Genomic DNA, 20,217 nt, shown 5'->3' with positions numbered 1-20,217 from the left:
GGAGGGTAGGAAGGCTCTGCAGAGAGATCTGGATAGGCTGGATTGATAGGCAGAGGCCAGTTCCATGAGGTTCAATGAGGTGAAGTGATGGATCCTTGTGTCACAGCTCCAGGTAGTGCTAGTGGCCGGGATCAGAGTGGAAAGCAGCTCGCTGGAAAAGAACCTGGGGGTGCTGGTTGACAGTGGCTGAACATGAGCCAGCTGTGCCCAGGCTGTCAAGAAGGCCAATGGCATCCTGGCCTGTATCAGCAATAGTGTGACCAGCAAGACCAGGGCAGTGATTGTCCCCTGTACTCAGCATTGGTGAGGCTGCACCTTGAATTGTATGTTCATTTCTGGGCCCCTCACTGCAAGAAAGATATTGAGGTGCTGGAGCATGTTCAGGGAAGGACAGTGGAGCTGATAAAGGGACTGAAGCACAAGTGAGGAGCAGCTGAGGGAGCTGAGGGTGTTTAACCTGGAGGTACAGGGAACACCTTATTCTTCTCTGGAACTGCCTGACAGGAGGGTGTAGCTAGCTCAGGGTCAGTCTCTTCTCCCAGGCAACCAGTGACAGGACAAGAGTACATAGGCTCCAAGTGTGCCAAGGGAGGTTCATGTTGGACATCAGTAAGAATTTCTTCATGAAAAGGGCTATTGAGCCATTGGAATGCTCTGTGCAGGGGTGAATTGTTAACACCAAAAATCACAGACAAAGACTCTCTAACTAAAGTTAGAAAGTGGTATGTTTATTATGCCAGCGGGCAGTATGGGTGGGGGGAGGGGTGGGGTTGTTCCCAAATGGCGTGACCACGCCACACAAGGCTTTTTGCCTTCTATTTATTTCCCAAAATAATGCATATGCATAACCCCAGCACCTCCCATCCCCGCTTTGTATTAAAATGAGGTTATTAGTCCTTCATGCATGCGCAGTTCTTCTCTTGAATTGGGTTGGTGGCCTTGGATTCGGTCCCAGATTCAGTCCCACCCAGTGGTCCCGGGGATGAAGTCAGGAAGGTCTTTGTCAGGTCTCTGTAACCCTCTGGCACAAGCAAAGGCCCTTTGTTTTGTGATGGATTAACACAGAGTCCCGGTGCTGGGCATTGTTCTACTGGTTTCAATATGTTCCTATAATGGTCCACTTGCTCCACTTCTTTCTATAAAAAAGCTTATAATATAACAATTAGCTTTAGCTTAAGCATCTAATAATCATTAACTTATCATTGGTATATCTAACTTCAATATGAATTGGTTCTAACCCTCAGCTACAACATTAAATTTTAAAAATCATAATTCAGGAAGGTGGTGAAGTCACCAACCCTGGAGCTGTTTGAGAAACAACTGGACATGGCGCTTAGTTCTGTGGTTTAGTTGACAACATCAGCTTCTGTCAAAGGTCAGACTCAATGATCTTGAAGGTCTTTTCCAACCTTAATGGTTCTATGATTCAATTCCCCTGTTAAACAAAATCAATAATGCAGAATTTAGCAGATGATTTCCATAGCAACCAATGCTCATAAAACACATTCAGGATGATACTGTATAATAACTGGAGAATCAAGCAGAAGAAGATTCTGTCAAATGAGGATGGGGCACAGTCCTGCTCAGATTTTTCATGGAGGGTGCATGGAGGGCAACATGACAGTGTCTTGGAGTGGATCTAGGGTAAAGAATCTGTAGTGGAGAGTTCTTCAGTTACTGAATATTGTTCATACAGTGTTTAAATACTTTTAAGTAAGGTTTTATTTAAACTGGAATATGTCAGTGCTAGACCTGAAAAAAGATACTTTCAGCCAAACTTTGCAGCTTTCTCTAGTGGTTACCTTCTGTAATGGCACAATTTAAGAGTTGGAAGAGTATTGTGATGACACATTCCTAGCTTAGTCTAGATTCTTGAGGGATTTATTTGCCCATATGGATTCTTGCTTCATGAATGTTCAGGTTGTCTTTGGGCCAAATGTCTTCTCTCCACAGTATCTTGTTGCAAGGGGTTCCATGGCTGAAGAACAGGTTCCTTTATGAGAAGAGGTATTTTTTTATTTATGTTAAATCTGCACTTGCTAGGTTTTACATTGAAAAAGCCTGTGAATATTTATTCATTGTCCCAGATGTTCGTAGTTCCAAGAGATAGGGTATATATCCTACAGGATTATAGGCTAAGATTTTGATTTTGCATTGATATTTCCCCACCTCCCTTACATAAATATTGCTCATTGACTTCTATGACGTTACTCAAATGTTTAAAATATATCACTTATAAATTTTGTAGATACACAGGAGTAAAAGAAAGTGTTTGTGAGCTGAAAATACATCTCTTTGCAAATATTATAAAGGTTGCCTTAAGTGTTGTTTAGTTAAAGTGGTAAAAGATGACAAAATACAAATGAAATAAATCGAGTGTAATCTGAGTAAACCATACAAATACAAATATTTTTTCTTATGGTTATTGTTACAATTTAAGGTTTAAAATAGCCACTGGAGGGCTCACTGATCTTATGGTAAATGACAAGTTTTTCTTTCAAAGACAGTACTTGTGAGTTTTGGTTAAGGCAGTATTAATAGGTGTGCTCGTTTGAAGAAGACTGGATGATAGCAGAATTTTTGAAGATAATGCACAGGGAACATCTACATTTTCATCTCAAAGAATAACAATTCTTGTGCTTGTTACCTGTGTCATACTGTGGGAACATTTACAAAGGTTTGTAAGGCAGGAGGATCTAGATGCCTGAAAATGAACATAAAGGACCAGAGTTCCCACTGTCTTACCGTAAAAAATGTAACATTTCTTCCTGTCAAACAGCAGGGTTTCCCCATTTTGAGGAGCCACCTACACACATGACAGATTTTCCCTTTGCTTCTCCATTATGTGTGGCACTAAAGCTTCAGTGATGAGTCAGGCCTAGGGCTGTGGTCGTTTTGGACCACTGCAGCAGTGCAACTGCGAGAGAGTTGTCCTCTTCGGATGTCTGGCTAGCTTGCCAGCACCGCTAGCAGCACAGGGGGGCACTTGTCCCAATAACTAGGCTTCAGGACAGCGCCTAAGGCCAATGCTCAGCGTTATAGCTGTAGACGTCGCCTTGTGCAGGATGTAGCCGTATCCAAACTGCAACCAGCGGAATAAAGAGGGGAGGCTCCAACTGCGGGTAATCCAAGCTTTAACGGATCGCAGGGGAACCAGCAGGAGAAGACCAGGAGGGAGGGACTACAGCAACTTTTAAAGGGTGAAGGATATAAGGGAGGAGCCAGTCCCTGGACCAATAAGGATACAGTGGGGAGTGGGATCCAAAGGACTGACATGGGGAAAACACCAATAGGAGCAATTCGAAGGAGGGGCCCCGGTCCCTGAGCCAATCATTCAGCTCTCCAGCTGGAAGCTTCTAGCAATAAAGGTGGGAGTGGAGAGTGACTGGCAGGGTACCAGGGAGGGTTTGAGGAAAGGATACATTGGGTACTGAGACAACAGGGAGGAGTCGGGGTAACTGACAGTAACCAGGAGGGGAGGGAGAACCAGGGCAGAACCATTACAAAACAAGGGGGAACGGAACATACCAACTTAACACAACACAACAGGCCACTGGTAGAACTGGGATCAAATGCAACACATTTAATTGGTGTCAGTTTCTCCTGACATTTTTAATCAAGCCTTTATTTAATTGGAGTTAAACAGAACTTAGTTTTCAGAAACTTTGGGAACAATTAGTTCTGCTTGCATACAATAATATTTTTGTATTTTTCCCAGCCTGGATCCTTTCTTTGTCTCTTTGGGTTTTAAGTATCCTTCTTGGAAATGCACTGTGTTGTCCTATCACTGATAAAATGAATGGAGCTAAATGATTTATATGTATTATGGACAGCTTCCTTAAGTTCACAGCAGTACTCACCACTTTTCTCTGGGATATACATGTGCTCTATGAAATGCACTGTTCCTGAAGTGATTTTGCTAGTAATTTGTGGTTATCTTATTCTTTCTGTTCCTGTGGGAATATATTATACCAGAATTTCACTCAGTGTGTTGCTTTAATTTAAGGAAACTCATCTAATTTGTTGTTCTCCCATGATCATTTTCAACCTATTTCAAAATATTTGCCTTGCACTGAGTAACTGTTTGAATTCTTTCCCATGATTTTGGATCCTGCATTTTGAAAACTAATTATGTATTTATTTTATTTTTCTCTGCTTATATTTGTCCAGTTTGAGTGTTCCTCATGACTCCCCTGTTCCTTTATCTTAGATACTAAAAAGTCATCTATTGCAGGGGATACACGAAATTTTGATTTTGTTCTGGCAGGTAAACCTCTTTTATAATTCACAGTTAAGTAAATATTAAATATTTTTGGTTTCTTAGTTCTTAACACATCTTCCTTCCACCTTCCATCATCCTTTTAATTATTCATGTAAAGAAAAACATCCATCAGTTAAACCCTTCCATTATATGTTATCATGAAGTAGCTATACAGAAAATAATTTACCAGTTATAACTTAGATGGGAAGAAGATCTTGCCTGGAAATACACTTTGTCTGAATCTGTCTTTCCTTCTTCTCAGACTAAAAACATTTGTCAATTTCACTTCTGCATTTCATTCAGGACATGTGTACATGGGGCCATCTTAAAAATTTGATATGAAACGAGCCTTTCTCAGATAACTTCACCTCTAAGCATGGCATATATTGGAAATATGCTTAGCTTGAAACATTTTCCTGTTTTTACAGACATATCCCTTTATGTAATGAATGGATTGCCTCTGCTCTAAACTATTAGTTTTCCTAAGACTATCCTTGACTGAAGTTTTCCTTGGCTGTATTTGAGAATTAGTCATTACATGCATGCATTTGCAGGCTTACCTTTAAAATAAAAGGAAAAAAATCAGCCAATTCACAGAAGAGAAACAGGCAAACTGATTCATCTTGCTTTACAGGTATTAAAACTTAATGCCTTTTCGTGTTTTTAGTGGAATATTAGTGGTGTTGTCATGGATATCCTGTTTTGCCATCTTGCAGATGTGCTAAAAATGGGATTTTCACTTCCCACCTCTTAACTATTCATATGAACTTGCTTGAAATCAGTGAAAAGTCTTTAGCCATCTCAGCAGATCTTGGACTAAGACATAAGGGAACAATAGAATGTCAGCACATGTTTTATTTAATAATATTTTTCAATTATTTTTACATCTCATTTCACTGTTGAAAATTAGATGCGTGTTGTGTGCTTTCCCTCATGCTAGGGCACATCAAACTGCAAGCTTCTGCTGACTTAGTCTGGTAGTGCAGCTCCTGCACTTTGCTGTTCCTCCCAGGAAACTGTCGCCACTTTAAGAGAGGTTTGCAGGCTCAAAATATTAGGCCTTAGGGCTACCGTTTTTTTTTTAAATAATTTTTTAAAACTTTTGTTTTGGGGTATAATCTTGTAGTCAGAGGTTCAAAGTATGGACTGAGTGCAGATTTGGAAACCATTCCTGTATACAGTGGTGTTTTCTGGTGTTTTTATTGTGGTCTGTGAGTCATGGGAATATGCCTCCCTTAGGGTGGACTTGGCTGTGGTGGCTGAGTCAGTGCAGCTGCTGGTGACCCCTTCCCACTGGTGACAGTGGTGGGAAGAGGCCCCCATCCCAGGGAGCACCATGAGGAGAATGGGTCAAGCCTAGCCTGCAGGAGCTGCTTTAAGCTTGGTCTGGCCTGAGCTGCAGTTCCCTCTGTGTCACAGGCATGCTTGTGACTGGCCCAGGACCCTAAACCTGCTGTCTGTGTCACCACACTGGACTCCCAGCACTCCTTCCCATAGGGAGCTGCTGGTCCTTGCTTTTCCCTGGTCTTTTTCAGGTGCTTTTCCCTAACCTTTTTCAGCTGTATCTTAGAACTGTCATGTCTGTAATATCTCCTTTTTTTGTGTTTTACTATAAATTCAAACCCTGCAAGAACTTTCTACCAGCTTACAGAGGGAGGTAGAGGCATTTCAGTTTCCCTTCTCCCCCAGCCTATTTTCCAACTCAACCTCCCTTTTGTGATGCTGGAATCACCTGAATTTCTGGCACAGCAATGCCACTTTTGATCCACTGGTCCCACTCATTCTACCATCTGTACAGCACAGAGCTAGAACCCTCATGACTCTTGCTTCAGGCTCAGGACAGGGGTTTTATGATGCACTGATTCTCAAAATGCTGCTGGTAGTTCACATTTTGTGAATTCTCTGTTAAAAAAAACCAAACCAAACAAAGAAAACCCAAAAAAACCCAAAAAGCAAAAAACAAAAAAAGAACCCCTTTAGTTGCTGTTGGCCATGTTGATTTTAATTTTAGATGGAACATTAAAGGCTGTGGGAAACAATAGCTTGATTCTTTGTGAAGACACAAAAAACCACTGTTAATTTGTCTTTTTACATGCCTTCTGGAATGAGGTACTTAGTAACATAACCACTGCAGTGCAAGCGTTTGACAGGCGGAGGGGTGGGTATGTGTAAACTTGATTCACATTTTCAACTGAATCTGCACTGTGGAGCTGTGTGTACATCTATGCCCGTGGGATGTGCCTGCCAGAATGCATCCTGGGCTCTCCATTCCTGTATGGCACAGACCAAGGACTGGCCAAAATGTGTCATAAATTTTTCTTCTTGGAAATGACAGTGGGTGTGGAAATGGCAGACACATTTTTACTGAACTGTGATTTGCAACAGTTGCTGTACTCATAAAAATCTGATCAGGGCTTCCACTTTTGGGCTCTTCATAAATTATCTTATTTATTTACCTCACATAAGGTAAATAAATTACCTTATAAATTGATATTTTAAGATTATTGCTAAGTCTTTGGTATATGTAGCTTTCCAGTAGAATATAACTTCACTATCAAATCGTGCAGCTGTATGCAGAAAGAACTGGGTTAGGTTTTGTAACTGCTCTTGGTTTTCAACTGCAGTAGGGTAAGGCTATAATTCTGGAACAGTACTCTTTCAAGAAGGCATAAAATGTATACAGCTTTGAGAATGTACTTTGGTTTTGGACTTAAAAAATCTGTTTTGGGAAGATGCAAGAAATAAAAATGTGAATAAGGGGGGGGTGTGTTTCAGGACACTGAGTAAACTAATTGTTGCTTAAGATGAAGTCACTTTATTATTTTGGCTCAGTGTTACACAGTGTGCTTACAAAAATTACTCTGCTTTGGGTGGATAGTGTTATGCTTGGAGTTTGGGTTGTGATAGATAGGAAACATTTCATTTAATTTAGGAAGGATTTCAGAGACCTTGTGTTGTGAGGTCTACCATTTTTTACATATGCATAAAACAAATCTGAAATTAGCCCCATGGGGAAAATGCTGTGTTACTGCTATTATATATTACTATTATGTGTGGGGTGGGTTTGCAATTGAAAGAAAATTAAATAATGTGTGAAGTCAGACTCATTATCCTGCCTGAGCGCAGGAGATGGAGTTCTTTCTCTGTGGGCTCCATCTCACAGAAGTGTGCAAGCACAGTATGGATTTAGATGTGTGCTTTTTCTTGTGAGATGAAAGGCTGCCTGTGGGATTAGTGCTCTGGCTTGATCATGCTGTTTCTGCTGCTTGATATCAGCTACTAACCTGTGCTGCTGCAAGGGAGCCCCCAGTGAAGATAAGTGTTAGTTTGATTTTTAAGGGTACAACAGGAGTCTAAACAGTGTAGCTGGTCATCCAGGTCCTTGATGACAGCAGTGGGCTTTCATAAAGACAAAAACAGTAGGTGCTTTTGAATTTTCAACCTGTTGTCCCTCAAAATTAATCTGTATATGTATCATTTGTTTTTTGATGACATTGATCATTGATGTCAGTAGTTGGATGCTATGTAGTGAAGCTTAGACTTCAGAATTGCCTGTTCATACTTTGAGAGCGCTTGAATTGTATTTTAAACCACTAAATATGTTGCATCTGGGAAATACCAAATTTCTTTTCAGAATGGACACTTTTCCCACTCTCTGTGTATTATAATTTCTTAATGTAAAATATATATATAATTAACAAGTGTATGAAATCTGAAAATAGTATATCTGGATACTAGCACAGTATCTCTGGAGTATTTTTCTGACATTATTGTGCATTTTTTAATGTCTTAGTTATGCCTGAGGAGTCTGAAAACTTTCTTCAATATGTCTTAAAGCATAGCAAGCGTTACCATGGTACCTTTTAACGTTTTTTCAATCAGCATATGGAGCCACAAGGGGAGAAAAAAGACTTGAGAGAAGAATTTTGGAATGGCATAATGCTAAAATAAACCTGTTATAAAAAATGCTCCATATGATTGATGATAAATTAAAGGAAACAGTCCTGTAATGTATCATCTGTTAGTTAAACATGTGCTCTCATTTATCTAATCAGTACATAACCAAAGCCAATTACTACAAATTAGCAACAACAAATGACAGCCTTTAATTAACTTGAAGCTATATCCCCTTATTTAAGCCTTCAATCCAATATCTGGAAAAGTGGAAAAAATTAACCTTCAGGGTGTTCAATATTGTATTTTCTCAAATGGTAAAACTAAAATGGAGACACTGGATAGAATGTAGGAATTAGGAATGTGGTAGTTTTAACATTGTCATAGAACTAGTTTGCCAATGCAGTCACCTCCTTCCTGAAGATGTGGTGGGATGCAAGAGGGAAAAGGTTTTCCTGAATGGTATTAAGTGGTAGCAAGGCTCCTCACAAATCAGTTGAAGACTGAAAGAGTTGTTTAAAAATCCATAGTTCACTCATATTTTCAAAGCACAAATTTCTTGTGACTGCCAAAATATAGTACTTTGCCCTCCTTAAGAGTACCTTACAAAATGTGAGTTTTGTGAAGCTTCCAGGAGATAAGTTAGGTGGTAAGGCTTTAAATATGTTTAAATATGTTGCTTTTTTTAAAATACAGTCAATCATGTGATTGAGCTTTTGTAAATACAACATGTTAGTTGAAGACATATGGTTTTATCAGTAGGGAATGTTTTGTATATTCCAGTTTCAACTTGTTACAGGATAAGGATGTGTTTTGCTCCAACTGTTGTTCAAGATGAAGTTTTAAAGAGAATATAAATTGTCGTACGGATTGTACAATCCAGCAACCAAATGTTGAACCTACTCTACTATGGCAATTCAAAGCACAAGAGAATTTAAACAGTAAGAGGATCAAATTATTTTTGCCCTTGTGTTTGCCTCACATTTATGGTGACCAAAATATAGAAGGGAAGAGCCTGAAGCTTAACATAAACTCAGCAGTTCTTCAACATGCATTTTGGTGCTGTCAGAGTTCTTCCTGCTGCATGAAGCAGATTCAAAGGAAGAAGCTGGGTATTTTGCAACAATGCAAATGTAAATACGTAAGTGTACCTCAGATTTTAAAATGCAAAAATGTTTGCCTGAACCTTACTTTCCTTGGTGATTTGTTTTACATGAAAGTGCTGTTGCATTGGCTATTAGTGCTGTATATCTTCTGTGAATGAACAGAAAATGTCAGTATTTAGGGTGACATCTTTGGAAGCATTAAATGCATATGCAAGCACTTTAAAATGGCAGAATATAATTAGAGCTGTGAGTTTGACAGTAATTACTACAAAATTACAATATTTTTCACTGTGCAGAAGGCAAAACTAAATGAAATGGTTGTGTTAGCATCTGGTAAGCATGAACACAGTTTCTTTGAGATGGTTGAATGTCATTTTGTGCCACTCTGAGTGAGATCTATGGCTGATTGTTCCTTACCATTCACTTGTTGCATCTCAATCTGCCCTGTTTATAATTGGAGGATGCCTCTTTCTGCAGCTTGAAAATATGAGTGGGGAGGAGGTCAAGTTCTCTTTAGTCATTCAATCAGGAGTGCTCCAGTGCAATCACACATGCAACCATATTCTCAGGACCTATTAGCTGGGAAGGCAACTGGCTAGTACTTTCCTAGTGCAAATAATTGCCAGGGAGAGAAAAGGCTTTTTGAATGAAATTTTCCTCTGCCTTTTAATATCAGGAAAAACACAGCTTTAATTCTGTTCCTGCAGATACTCTGTGTTCTTCTGTTATACACAGTACTGAGTAGAGTATTAAGTCCCAGCTTTGGTGCCTGTATGAAATATTAGCATACTTTTCCTAGTGTTGAAAGAAGATTCATGATTTGAGACAGGTTATATGCATAAATTCCTTCCATTCTTAGATGTCAGTGAATTTCTCTCAATGGTATGCTAAACAGTATGTACACATCATAAGGCTGAATAAGAATATGTTTGGTTTTTAGCCTATAGGTCAAAATGTGCATTTACTTCCTCATTGCTTTCTGTACATTCCAGGTATCCTTTCAAGAGGTTTTAGCTGCATGGGATTTTCTTTGAGGGCAAAGTTTCTATGGTGGTTTTTTTTTGTATCGGTTTTTTTTGGTTTTGTGTGTGTGGGTGTTTCCTTTTTTTCTTTCTGTTTTCATGCTGTGTCTTTTACACTGTTATTATTGTGCATGGCATATGTCACTGAAATAAGAAAAATGAAGATGATGAGAATTAGAAGGAAGATAATGGTAGCAGGATTTCAGTTTGGTTTTAAATGAATCTAGACATTTTGCTTTGCTGAATTTAAAACAAGCCTTATAAGGCAGGTGAGAAAAAGTCCTGTAATCTTGCTCTATTTCCATATTATTAATTAATGGGCTTCACTGAACTTAACTTACTCCTTAAAACATTGTAAATTAGAGAAGCATGCATTTACTTGGTTCTCATCTTTGTCTTAGTTAATTCTACAAAGCATATCCTATCCTAGGGAATAGTAAAAGTACAAGTTTCATAAGAGAACTGAAATAGTCCATTTTATAATTGCATTAAATGTATTTTTATAAATTAATTTATTCATTTATGTATTACTTCATGTCCAAAAGTTTTGCTTTCTTCTCACAATATAAGTAAGAAAATATAGTACCTCTTCTGCAGTATTTGTAATAGTGATTATGGTATCTAACTACAGTTAGTTCTGGTAAATGTGGTGGGCCCCTGCACAGGTTAAAAACAAGGTCTGCTGAATAACTGATTGTGGAGGTCCCTCTCAGATTCTCATAGGATGCAATAAAGAAGGAGAAGTTTCATTACTTTTTTTTTCCCCAGATGCAAGCAGTATGTTGCATGTATGACAAACACTTTAATATGCAAGGCAAATACCTGGAGTATCTTATGTATGGGCTTCCTAGAATATCAAAACTGGTAACAAGGAAGGCTCTACCAATAGATTTCTGAGTGGCTATGATGGCAAGTAGGACTGAAACTGTAGGAGTAATTTTTTTAAATCTCAGGATATATGTCCTTTTGGGTTTTTTTTAATTTTTCTAAAACAAATGTTTTAATAAGTATGTATTGAAACTTAGTAATCAGAAGATAATTATATATAAAGACATTTAAAATTCAAGTCAGTTTGAGTTTGTTGGGTTTTTTTTCCCCCACATTTCCTGTGTTCTATTTTTGCAGTTGCAGCCCATGTTTCTGCCTTGATTTAGTTAACTATATTTGGCTTGGAAAATGTATCGTTACATTATGTACACTGACTATATGGTTTCCTATGTTCATATTTTTAAGTTGTTGAAATGCAAAAGGCAATAAATGCCCTTACTTTTCCTATTACCATTTTCCAATACTTACTGTTTCATCCCGTAAAATTGTTTAACTCTGACTGTCAACACGTTCTTTGGCATAGATTTTGCTTTTTGGAGTAAAATTGATAAATAATGATACCTTCCCAGACTTCCAGCAGAGGTTTTGGCTGTGAGAATAGAAAATTATTGAACACTGATCAAAGTATTTGCGAGCTACAGGTAATTTTAAAGTAATCTAAGCCATTAGGTGGACAAGTTGCTCATTCACCTGTAGTTATAAAAATAACCCAACACTGTTGTGCTACTATTTTAGAGTAGTTTTTACTTATTTGCTACCTAAGGAAACAAGAGGAGAAAGGAGGAAGAATTATCTGTTTAGAAAGATAATAAACAGAGAAAGAATGATGATCAAAAGGCCAGCAAGTTGCTGTTCACAGAAGTAGCTACTGAGGAGATTGAGTAAGGGGAGAATTATACAGCTTATTTAATGATTAGATGGGATTTGTTTGTTCTGAACAATATTCAAACATTTGATCTGCTAAGCAGATAGCTTCAGTCTGAATACTGAACAGGCATTCACTAGATGTAATTCAGCTGCAGTAAAATCTTACCAGCCCTTCATCACTATCTTTCCATAGCCTGTAGAGAGAGTTTAGGATGACTTGGTTTCTAACTTTAGCCCCTCCACTAAGTGTCTAAAATTAGGTGGGTTGAAAATGAATTTTGGGAACATGCCACTCAGTGGAAAAATTAGCTTTGAACCTGGAAACTCCCACCTGCAATCTGCATATTAACGTGTCAGAAACATGTGCTATATATGGGCGGGATAAAAACAGTTGTACTGTTTATGGACACGTTGCATTTCTGCTGAGATTCCATAATAATACTTGAGATAGCTTTCTGTGGCTGTTTTAAACACATTGAATTCTCATTGGCCTGTCTGAACTTTACAAGCAAACATTCATAGATTTCATTCATCATCTTTATTTGTTGCCCAGAAAAAGCTTATGGTCTATCTCTAGATATCTAGGAGCTGAATTTTCACAAATACTACAAATGACAATAGTGAATTATAAAAGCCATATGATCTTAGCCAGTTTTTAAAAATTGAAATCTTTATCTTTCTTTTTTTTTTTAATCTATGCCATGAACATTGAGAGAATATTCTCTTTTTCATAAAATATGCAGTAAAAAATCTCTCTCACAGCAGTATCAGCAATGCCCTTTTCCCAAGTAACTAACCTTTCCTGAGCTAAGCCCTGAAATGAACCTATCATGGATATGACCAGCATTTTATGACCTGGCCATGATAAATGGAGAATTAGTCCTGTGTTACTCTTCTATTCAGTTAATCATTTTTCAATTTTGAAACGGCAGAGGGAGATTATATTACATTCTTTATTGACATTAGGAAAGCTATTTTCTCCTGAGTAATGTCACACAGTCCTTAACATCATACAAATGTGACGTTACCTAGGAGCTCAGTAATCTTGAGCTGGATCTTGAGCTCCAGCATTAATAGTGTTTAATTATATAATATGATTTATTGCAATGTTGATTAATTTCCTTCAAAATGTAAGGCAAATGTTTTACAACAATGGTAACCATTAGTACTACATCACTGGGACACAGGACAATTTTATGCTCTTTTGATTAATTACATCTCATGTTGTCCTGTCCTGTCCTGTAGCAATATATTTTTGTTCCAGAGTTTCAGTGAAGAGGGTGACCAGTGAAGAGCACAAAGAACAGTCTTTGCCATTTTCAATTTCCTACTTCACGTGCTCTGTAGTGCTGTCCTTAGCTTTAATAAAGGTGGAGGAGAGGAGGAGTGACCTGCTATCCAAACTTCCATGCTGTTTCCTGAGTGTGTCTGATAGCAGTGCTTTTGAAAACACTGTTCTCAACTCTGAGAGCTTATCCAAACTCTCTAAGTCTGGCAGTAGGATGAAACACTTTGTGTTTTTCAACAAATTACTTTATGTGTTTTCTTGAGGACTTTGCTATTTTCAAATTTACTGATTATTTCTAAATTAAATTTGTCCTATTACAACCATTAATATATATGTACAAATTTCTGTTTTCATTTTCTTCTTCTTCTTGACTGCCTAGATACAATTTTCTCTTTTTGTACTGGGAGGACCTTAATTCTTTTTCTCACATGCATCCATTTTTCTCTGCATATTTTTTTCTGTAGAATTTTATATATAAAATATATGTATTTTTAAAAATTGCATTATTTATATATTTAAATTACAGGCATTTTAGTTTTTAAAGCCCTTTTGGTTATTTTTCAGTTTCTTTTTTGGTTTGTGATAAGAAACTAATTAATTTCCTTCATTCCTGTATGGTTGAAATCTGTGGAGAATTCTGTTTTTGTGTAAAAATAAAATGAGTTTTTATTCTGATAACATTTCAAACACCCAAATTTGTCATTAGGGAATTCTGCAGCTTTCAAGCCCTTCTAAAAGACCATTATTTTTCATTGTAAATGAGAGTTAAAATCTTTTGTGCCTATGCTTGGATATAAGATTTGAAGCTGTTACATCTGCTACTAAGAATGATGTAATTGATCTGGTATTTAAAAATGCCAGAGTGAGTAGGTAGTTGTGGGAGATGATATGAACACTTTTAGCAGGTGCCTTGCTTTCCAGTAACCATGGACCTTAATGAATGTTTATAGATACTTGAATTTTTAGCATTTATGGGTTGTTTTTTTTCACTAGAATCTTGTTTGAGTTTCACCTTTGTGGTATATGAATATTCAAGGAAATAAACAATTACATGTGAAAGTAGTTAGTTAACAGGCATATGAGGCATCAAGCCAAAGATAGAATTTGTAGTGAGTTAACATGGTACAGGAATAGCAATGCGAAGGTGGAGGAATCTATTTTGGAACAGGGAGTTGTTCTTGTGCTTTAAAAACCTTCAGGAACTTATAACAGGCTTTTTTGAGCTTCACAGCTAAAATTTCTTTGTAGATTTTACACCTTTCAGTACTCACTTTATTGAGATACTTTGTGTCAAAAGTTTTGTACCACAGATACTACAAGGCATTGCATTTGTTTTTCTTCACCAATTAATGAATTCTTTTGTTTGTTAGCTACTATGAGTTTGGATTTTTTATCTGGTAGTTGTCATCAACATGTGGGAGATACATGCTGAAAAGAAAGTGAAAAGGTCTTTCTACCTTAAGGCTAATATTTGCTACTTTTACTGCACCCAAAGAAAAATATTCTATGAGAAAAAGTATTTTTGTTTTACTCTAGTATTAGTCATAAGAGCTAAAGCATTAACCAAAGGCTGCATGCTACACCTACAGTGTAGCATTTTGCTCTTCTCTGCTGGTACTGTTGGAGTCCTTTCCTCATTGCCTTGAATTCAGCATTGGATGCTGCAGTCTTCTATTGTGGTGCAGGTCACGTAGCAGTGAATGAACAAGGTTGCATGAATAATGTGCTTTTTATTCAGCGATTGGATAAAAATTAATGCCCTCAACACCTACGTATATCCAATCTCCACTGCTTCCTGTGTGCTTATTCTTCCAGAAGCTTTAATTATTTATCCTTGGAGAGAATTTGACAGTTACAAGTAGTCACGACTCAGCAGATTAACCATACAAACACCAGAACCAATCTCCATGTCAAGTACACTCGAATGTCTCCTGGAATCAAATGTTGATTTTGAAGTGATGTGACTCCAAATTAAGAGGGAAAAAATTGGCATCCCTAACTGCTGCATATTTTTTAATCTAACACTGTCTTTAATTAAATTAAAGTTGGTTTAATATTCTTGCTAATTTCAAGAGGTATTCTGAAGTGTGTGATATGCTCTAAATACTGACACAGGCATTCTGCAATGGAAGTATATTTTCAGGAGAGAACTGGGGGAAGCAACATTAATTAATAAACCAAAATATGTGCATGGTTTCCCTTCATGCAGTATTGCACAGTGATGAGGAAAAAATGAATTACATAATTTACTTTAAGCATTTGCTACTTAATCTTTACCAAATATGTTCAAATTAAAGCAAAACTACAGGCATAGTAGGAGTCAGTATAGCTATGTACACTAAAAGGAGAAACAGCCTTGGAAATAAACTGTAACTTCTTTATACTAGCTAGAGACAGAGAAACGGAGAAAAGCATATGTGTGCATGTGTGTGTATATATATATATAATTAAATCTATAAACATACTTGTGTCCTTTCTTTGAGTGCAAGATCACCAAAGAAACAGTAAGATTATTTTTCCTGTGACTTTTTTAATGCTAAAAATTGATGTGGCTGCATTTTAGAAGGCAATTCCAGAAAGGCCAATATTAGACCACCTTGCTGCAGCTTGTTGAATAATGCTACTGTATTATCTGACTGGACTGCATGAATCACAGCAGGTGGGAGCAAATCTGTCTGCATCATCAGACTGCATAATGTAGGAGTATGCCGAGCACTGGTAGCTACTAATGATTGATTTAAGCCTTAAGAATTACCCAGAAAAACGATACCTAATACTGACCTTATCTCCCCATGCTAGGAACAGACTCAAACGTGTAATGTGCAGTGGTTTTCTTTTCTACAAACAGTAAGCAACTGGCTGACTGATTACAGCAGCAATTCGCCCAGAGTTGTGACAGCCTCTCTGAAGTTTTAATAAACACCAGCTATTTTCCTTGAAAGTAACTGACTAGTTTAATGAAGAATTCACTCACAGAAGACATGTTCCTTGTGTTAAACAAAAGAATAGAGGAGATACTAACAGCAGCTCCTTTTTACTTTTTGTTCTAGGAATTGTTAACTGTTAAGCTTACTGCAAGCCAGTTGGTAAACTGCAACTTGCAGAGTACCATATTTAGTTCTATTGAAATGAATGTGCAGCTGAACATCTGGACCAGTGGTTGAGGTTTGCCTAACTAGTGAGAAATCATGTGATGTGTATTCTGTCTAGGAACAATAATCATGATCATGGTGAGATGAATGTCTGAAGGATTAAGTGAATTAATTCTAATTGCTTTTGTATGTGGAACTTGGCAAACTCAGATTTAAAATTTTTGAGTGTTAGCTTGAGAGTTGCTAGATGAGATAACGATAATAAAGGCAAGTGTGCTGAAGTATGGTGATGTGCCGAGGTACTCTCAAGTGCCTCTTTTAAGAATTTGTACTAGGTTTATCCCAGACTGCATGAAGATATGGGTGACAGGCAGCTTCACATACTTTGTGAGGTAGATTAAGGGCATTATGAACAATCTTAGGATTTCAGAGAAAGGAAAATGTGTAAAACTTCTATTAGAAAATCATTAATGAGTTTATGATTCTTAATCACAAATGTAAACACTGCTCTGTGGCATATACAAAATCTTTTTCCTCCAGTTAAATGACAGCAAAACAACTCCTGCTAACCATGTGGGTTATACTGCCAGTGTCTTGACATTTATCTGTGAAGTTTTGTGATACTGGTAATACCTCAGATAATATGTAAAGCATGTTTATTAAAAACATTAGACTTTAAGAAATACAGGCTAATACTATGATGCTTCCCTCTCTGGAGACATCAGTATAATTTTACCTTTCCCTCTTCCTGCTTATCCCATGAGTGCATTATTACTAAACATCTTCCAAACCTCCCCTTCTTTGTAGTTTTTGGCTGAATTTGGTCATGGTTTCATTGGCTGTCAATCTAACAATGATACGTAGATAGAGGATGCTGAGCAGCTGCAGAGGTAACCAAGGAATGGAAAAGAGGCTAAAGGGTCATGAATCTCTTAGTCATGGTGTACAGGTAAAGGAGGCTTTTATGGTAGATGTTTTTTATGGTAGGAACTAATTTTAATATTCTTTGGCCAAAGTTCTGTTCAAAATGAACAAATTAATGATAGTTTAGAAAATCAATATCTTTCCCAAAAAACCACTTAACAGCTGTTAAAAAGTATTTTCATTTGGGCAAGTTCAGTTACATCTCTAGTGATGCCAGATGAATATTCTACTGGTTTAACCCAGTGCTTATGTATCAACAGGATTATGGGCATCTGTGGTACTGAGAAGTTTCAGATTTTTTTAACCTTGAAGTAAAAATTTAATGATAAAAGGGAAAACCTGAAATAGCCTCTTTATTTTTGATTATCTATGCTACAGAAATTTACCTGAGGGGTTTTTCAGTCATCCTTTTGATCTATTTGCAGTTTTCTGACTTTTTTTAGGCATAATTACAGAAAGACCAGCCATATGAACCTCCCCACACTGCTCATATTTCATGTGCATCACCTTTCCTGGCAGTATGTATCCCTTCTTTTCCTTAAGTGATGGAGAGATAATTTCTGCTGTAAAGGACCACCCCAAAGGTAAGCCAAGATGGTTTATCAACTGATGAAATTTTATAGACTGCTTTCTTTCATGAGCACAAAAAGCTGAAGCAGCAATAGAAATTGGCTTGCTGGTCATTACTCTGTGCTTCTGAACAGATGAGACAGGCAGGACATTTCTGCCCTTTTAAACTGTGGTTTTACTTTTTGATGAGATACCACGCTTATTTCTTGCTGCTGAAACATGGTGTTGTAGTTTAGCCCCAGCCAGCTACCAAGCACTACACAGCTGCTTGTTTGCTCTCCCAGAAGTGGGATCAGGGAGAACTGGTAAGGCAAAAGGTAGGAAACTTGTGGATTGGGATAAAGACTCTTAAATAGGGAAGGCAAAAACTGTGCACACAAGCAAAGCAAAACAAGCAATTAATTCAGTGCTTCCCATCGGCAGGCAGGTGTTCAGCCATTTCCAGAAGAGCAGGACCCCATTAAATTTAATGGTTACTTGGGAAGACAGACACCATCACTCCAAGCATCCCCCCCTTTTCCCTTCTGTTCCACTTTATATCCTGAGCATGATGCCACATGGTCTGGAATATCCCTTTGGTCGCCTGTCCTGGCTGTGTCTCCTCCCAGCCCCACATGCCTCCCCAGTCTCCTCAACAGCATGGCCATAGGAAAAGCAGAAAAGGCCTTGGCTCTGTGTGAGCCCTGCTCAGCAGTAACAAAAACATCTCTCCGTTATCAACCCTGTGTTCAGCACAACTCCAAAACACAGCCCCATACGAGGCATTGTGGTGAAAATTAACTCTACCCCAGCCAGAACCAGCATGTGTGACCTTGCAGAAACTTTTAAGTTTTTCATTCTCCTTATTCCATTTGTGAGTGTGATTTGCTAGGAGGTTGTGTAGCTACCTGTAGATGGTAATGCTCTAGAGAGAATTAATGTGAGAATTAATGTAGAAAGGAAGAGTTCCTTCCAGCTTTGTTTGCATCTTGGACAGCAGAGGGCAGGTGTTAGTTTTGTGTGACTGAAAGCTCGTGTGGAATGGTTGTGTGTGCACATTTCCATCTGCATACTAGAAAGGGTTAGGAAGGTGTAATATACAGCAATTAAATAGAGATTATGCTTTTTTGGTGTATATAGGAAGTGTTTTTTTTAGCAGAATATTCTTTTTCTTTCTCTTAAAAAAACCCAACTATTGTTTTGGTAAAAAAAAGGTAAACACAAAATTAAAATGGTAGTGGCAAGGTAAGAAAGAGTATCAGTCCAGGAACATTACCATTTTTGCATCACTATATTGAAACCTCCCAATATCCTCCTGTTTGGTCATTTCACTCTCATCATGGTGGTCTACATATGTATTCCATTACAGAATACATATGTATTCTGGTACAAAATTTTATATAGCAGACTTACTTTTGCCTAAATTGTTGAGTTTTCAATTTAATTGCAGTTAAAGATTTTTTTGCTTCATGAAGTCCTCATGCTTGTAGCTAGCCAACAGATTTCTTCTGGTTTAAATATTCCAATCAAGCATATGTTGGTAAGGTGCTGTTCAAAAGCAGGCTTAGTATTTGCACATTGTTGGGTGCAAAGCTGTGTTTTTACTGGTAAAGTTTCTTACACTTGGTTAGAGGAGCAGCTTTAGTAGGACAAAGCATTGCTATGACACTGTCTCGGTAGTCCTAGACAGATAAAGTGATGCTAGTTTTCAAAATAAAGTCTTAGTTTAAGGATAATTGCAGTTCCTTGTGGTCAGTAATAACTGTTAGAATAGACGTGTAACATGTTGCTTCAGTGGCACATGATAATTTCATAACAGTATGGATCCTTACTCTTCCATATCCTAGTCAAAGTGAATAATAACAGCAGACAATCAACATCTATGCAATGCAAACGTTGACTGTACTGACAGAGTGCAGTCAGTCTCACATGTGCTGCTGCTTAAGCTTGAACTAACTGGAGACAACAGCACTACTGTTGCCACTGGGTAATAAGGCTGTTTTCAATGCACTTGGTAGGATTTTTCCTTCTGCTTTACTTGCTGGTATAGCATACCTCAGGCTGCCTGGTGGCTTCAGCATCCCTTTTTCCTCTCTCTGTTCTGGAGCTGTGAGCTGTGTTTGTTCTGCCAGTGGCATTTCTCCTCTACCTCTTCATCTTGGCACCAGGGCTTCATTGAAACCCAATTCAAGGTGAGCACTGGGCAGTTCTGAGATTGGGCTGTTGATGTAAGATTTCTCCACAGACCCTCATAGCTGACTATTTTTCCCCATTCCAATATCTCCTCTGACCTGGATACCCATCAATTACCTTTCGCTTGGCCAGTGGCTTTGGTTTCTGCTTATCAGTGCAAGCACTTATCATGTTTTTGCTCCAGCCTTTCTGC

General features: G+C 37.9%; 1 protein-coding gene across 1 annotated transcript in view; it reads left to right on the top strand.

Moving 5' to 3' along the window:
* Positions 1-17,808: 17,808 nt before the first annotated feature.
* SHC3 (SHC adaptor protein 3) overlaps positions 17,809-20,217 on the top strand; it is a 67,813-nt gene continuing 65,404 nt past the window's right edge. Inside the window, exon 1 of the mRNA XM_036403871.2 lies at positions 17,809-17,866. The gene's annotated coding sequence lies outside the window, so the exon portion shown is untranslated. The remainder of the gene's footprint in view (positions 17,867-20,217) is intronic.

Source organism: Molothrus ater, chromosome Z (assembly GCF_012460135.2).
Source record: "Molothrus ater isolate BHLD 08-10-18 breed brown headed cowbird chromosome Z, BPBGC_Mater_1.1, whole genome shotgun sequence".
Taxonomy (NCBI): Eukaryota; Metazoa; Chordata; class Aves; order Passeriformes; family Icteridae; genus Molothrus; species Molothrus ater.
The sequence above is the reverse complement of the archived record's forward strand: the minus strand, read 5'-3'. Positions and strand labels throughout refer to the sequence as shown.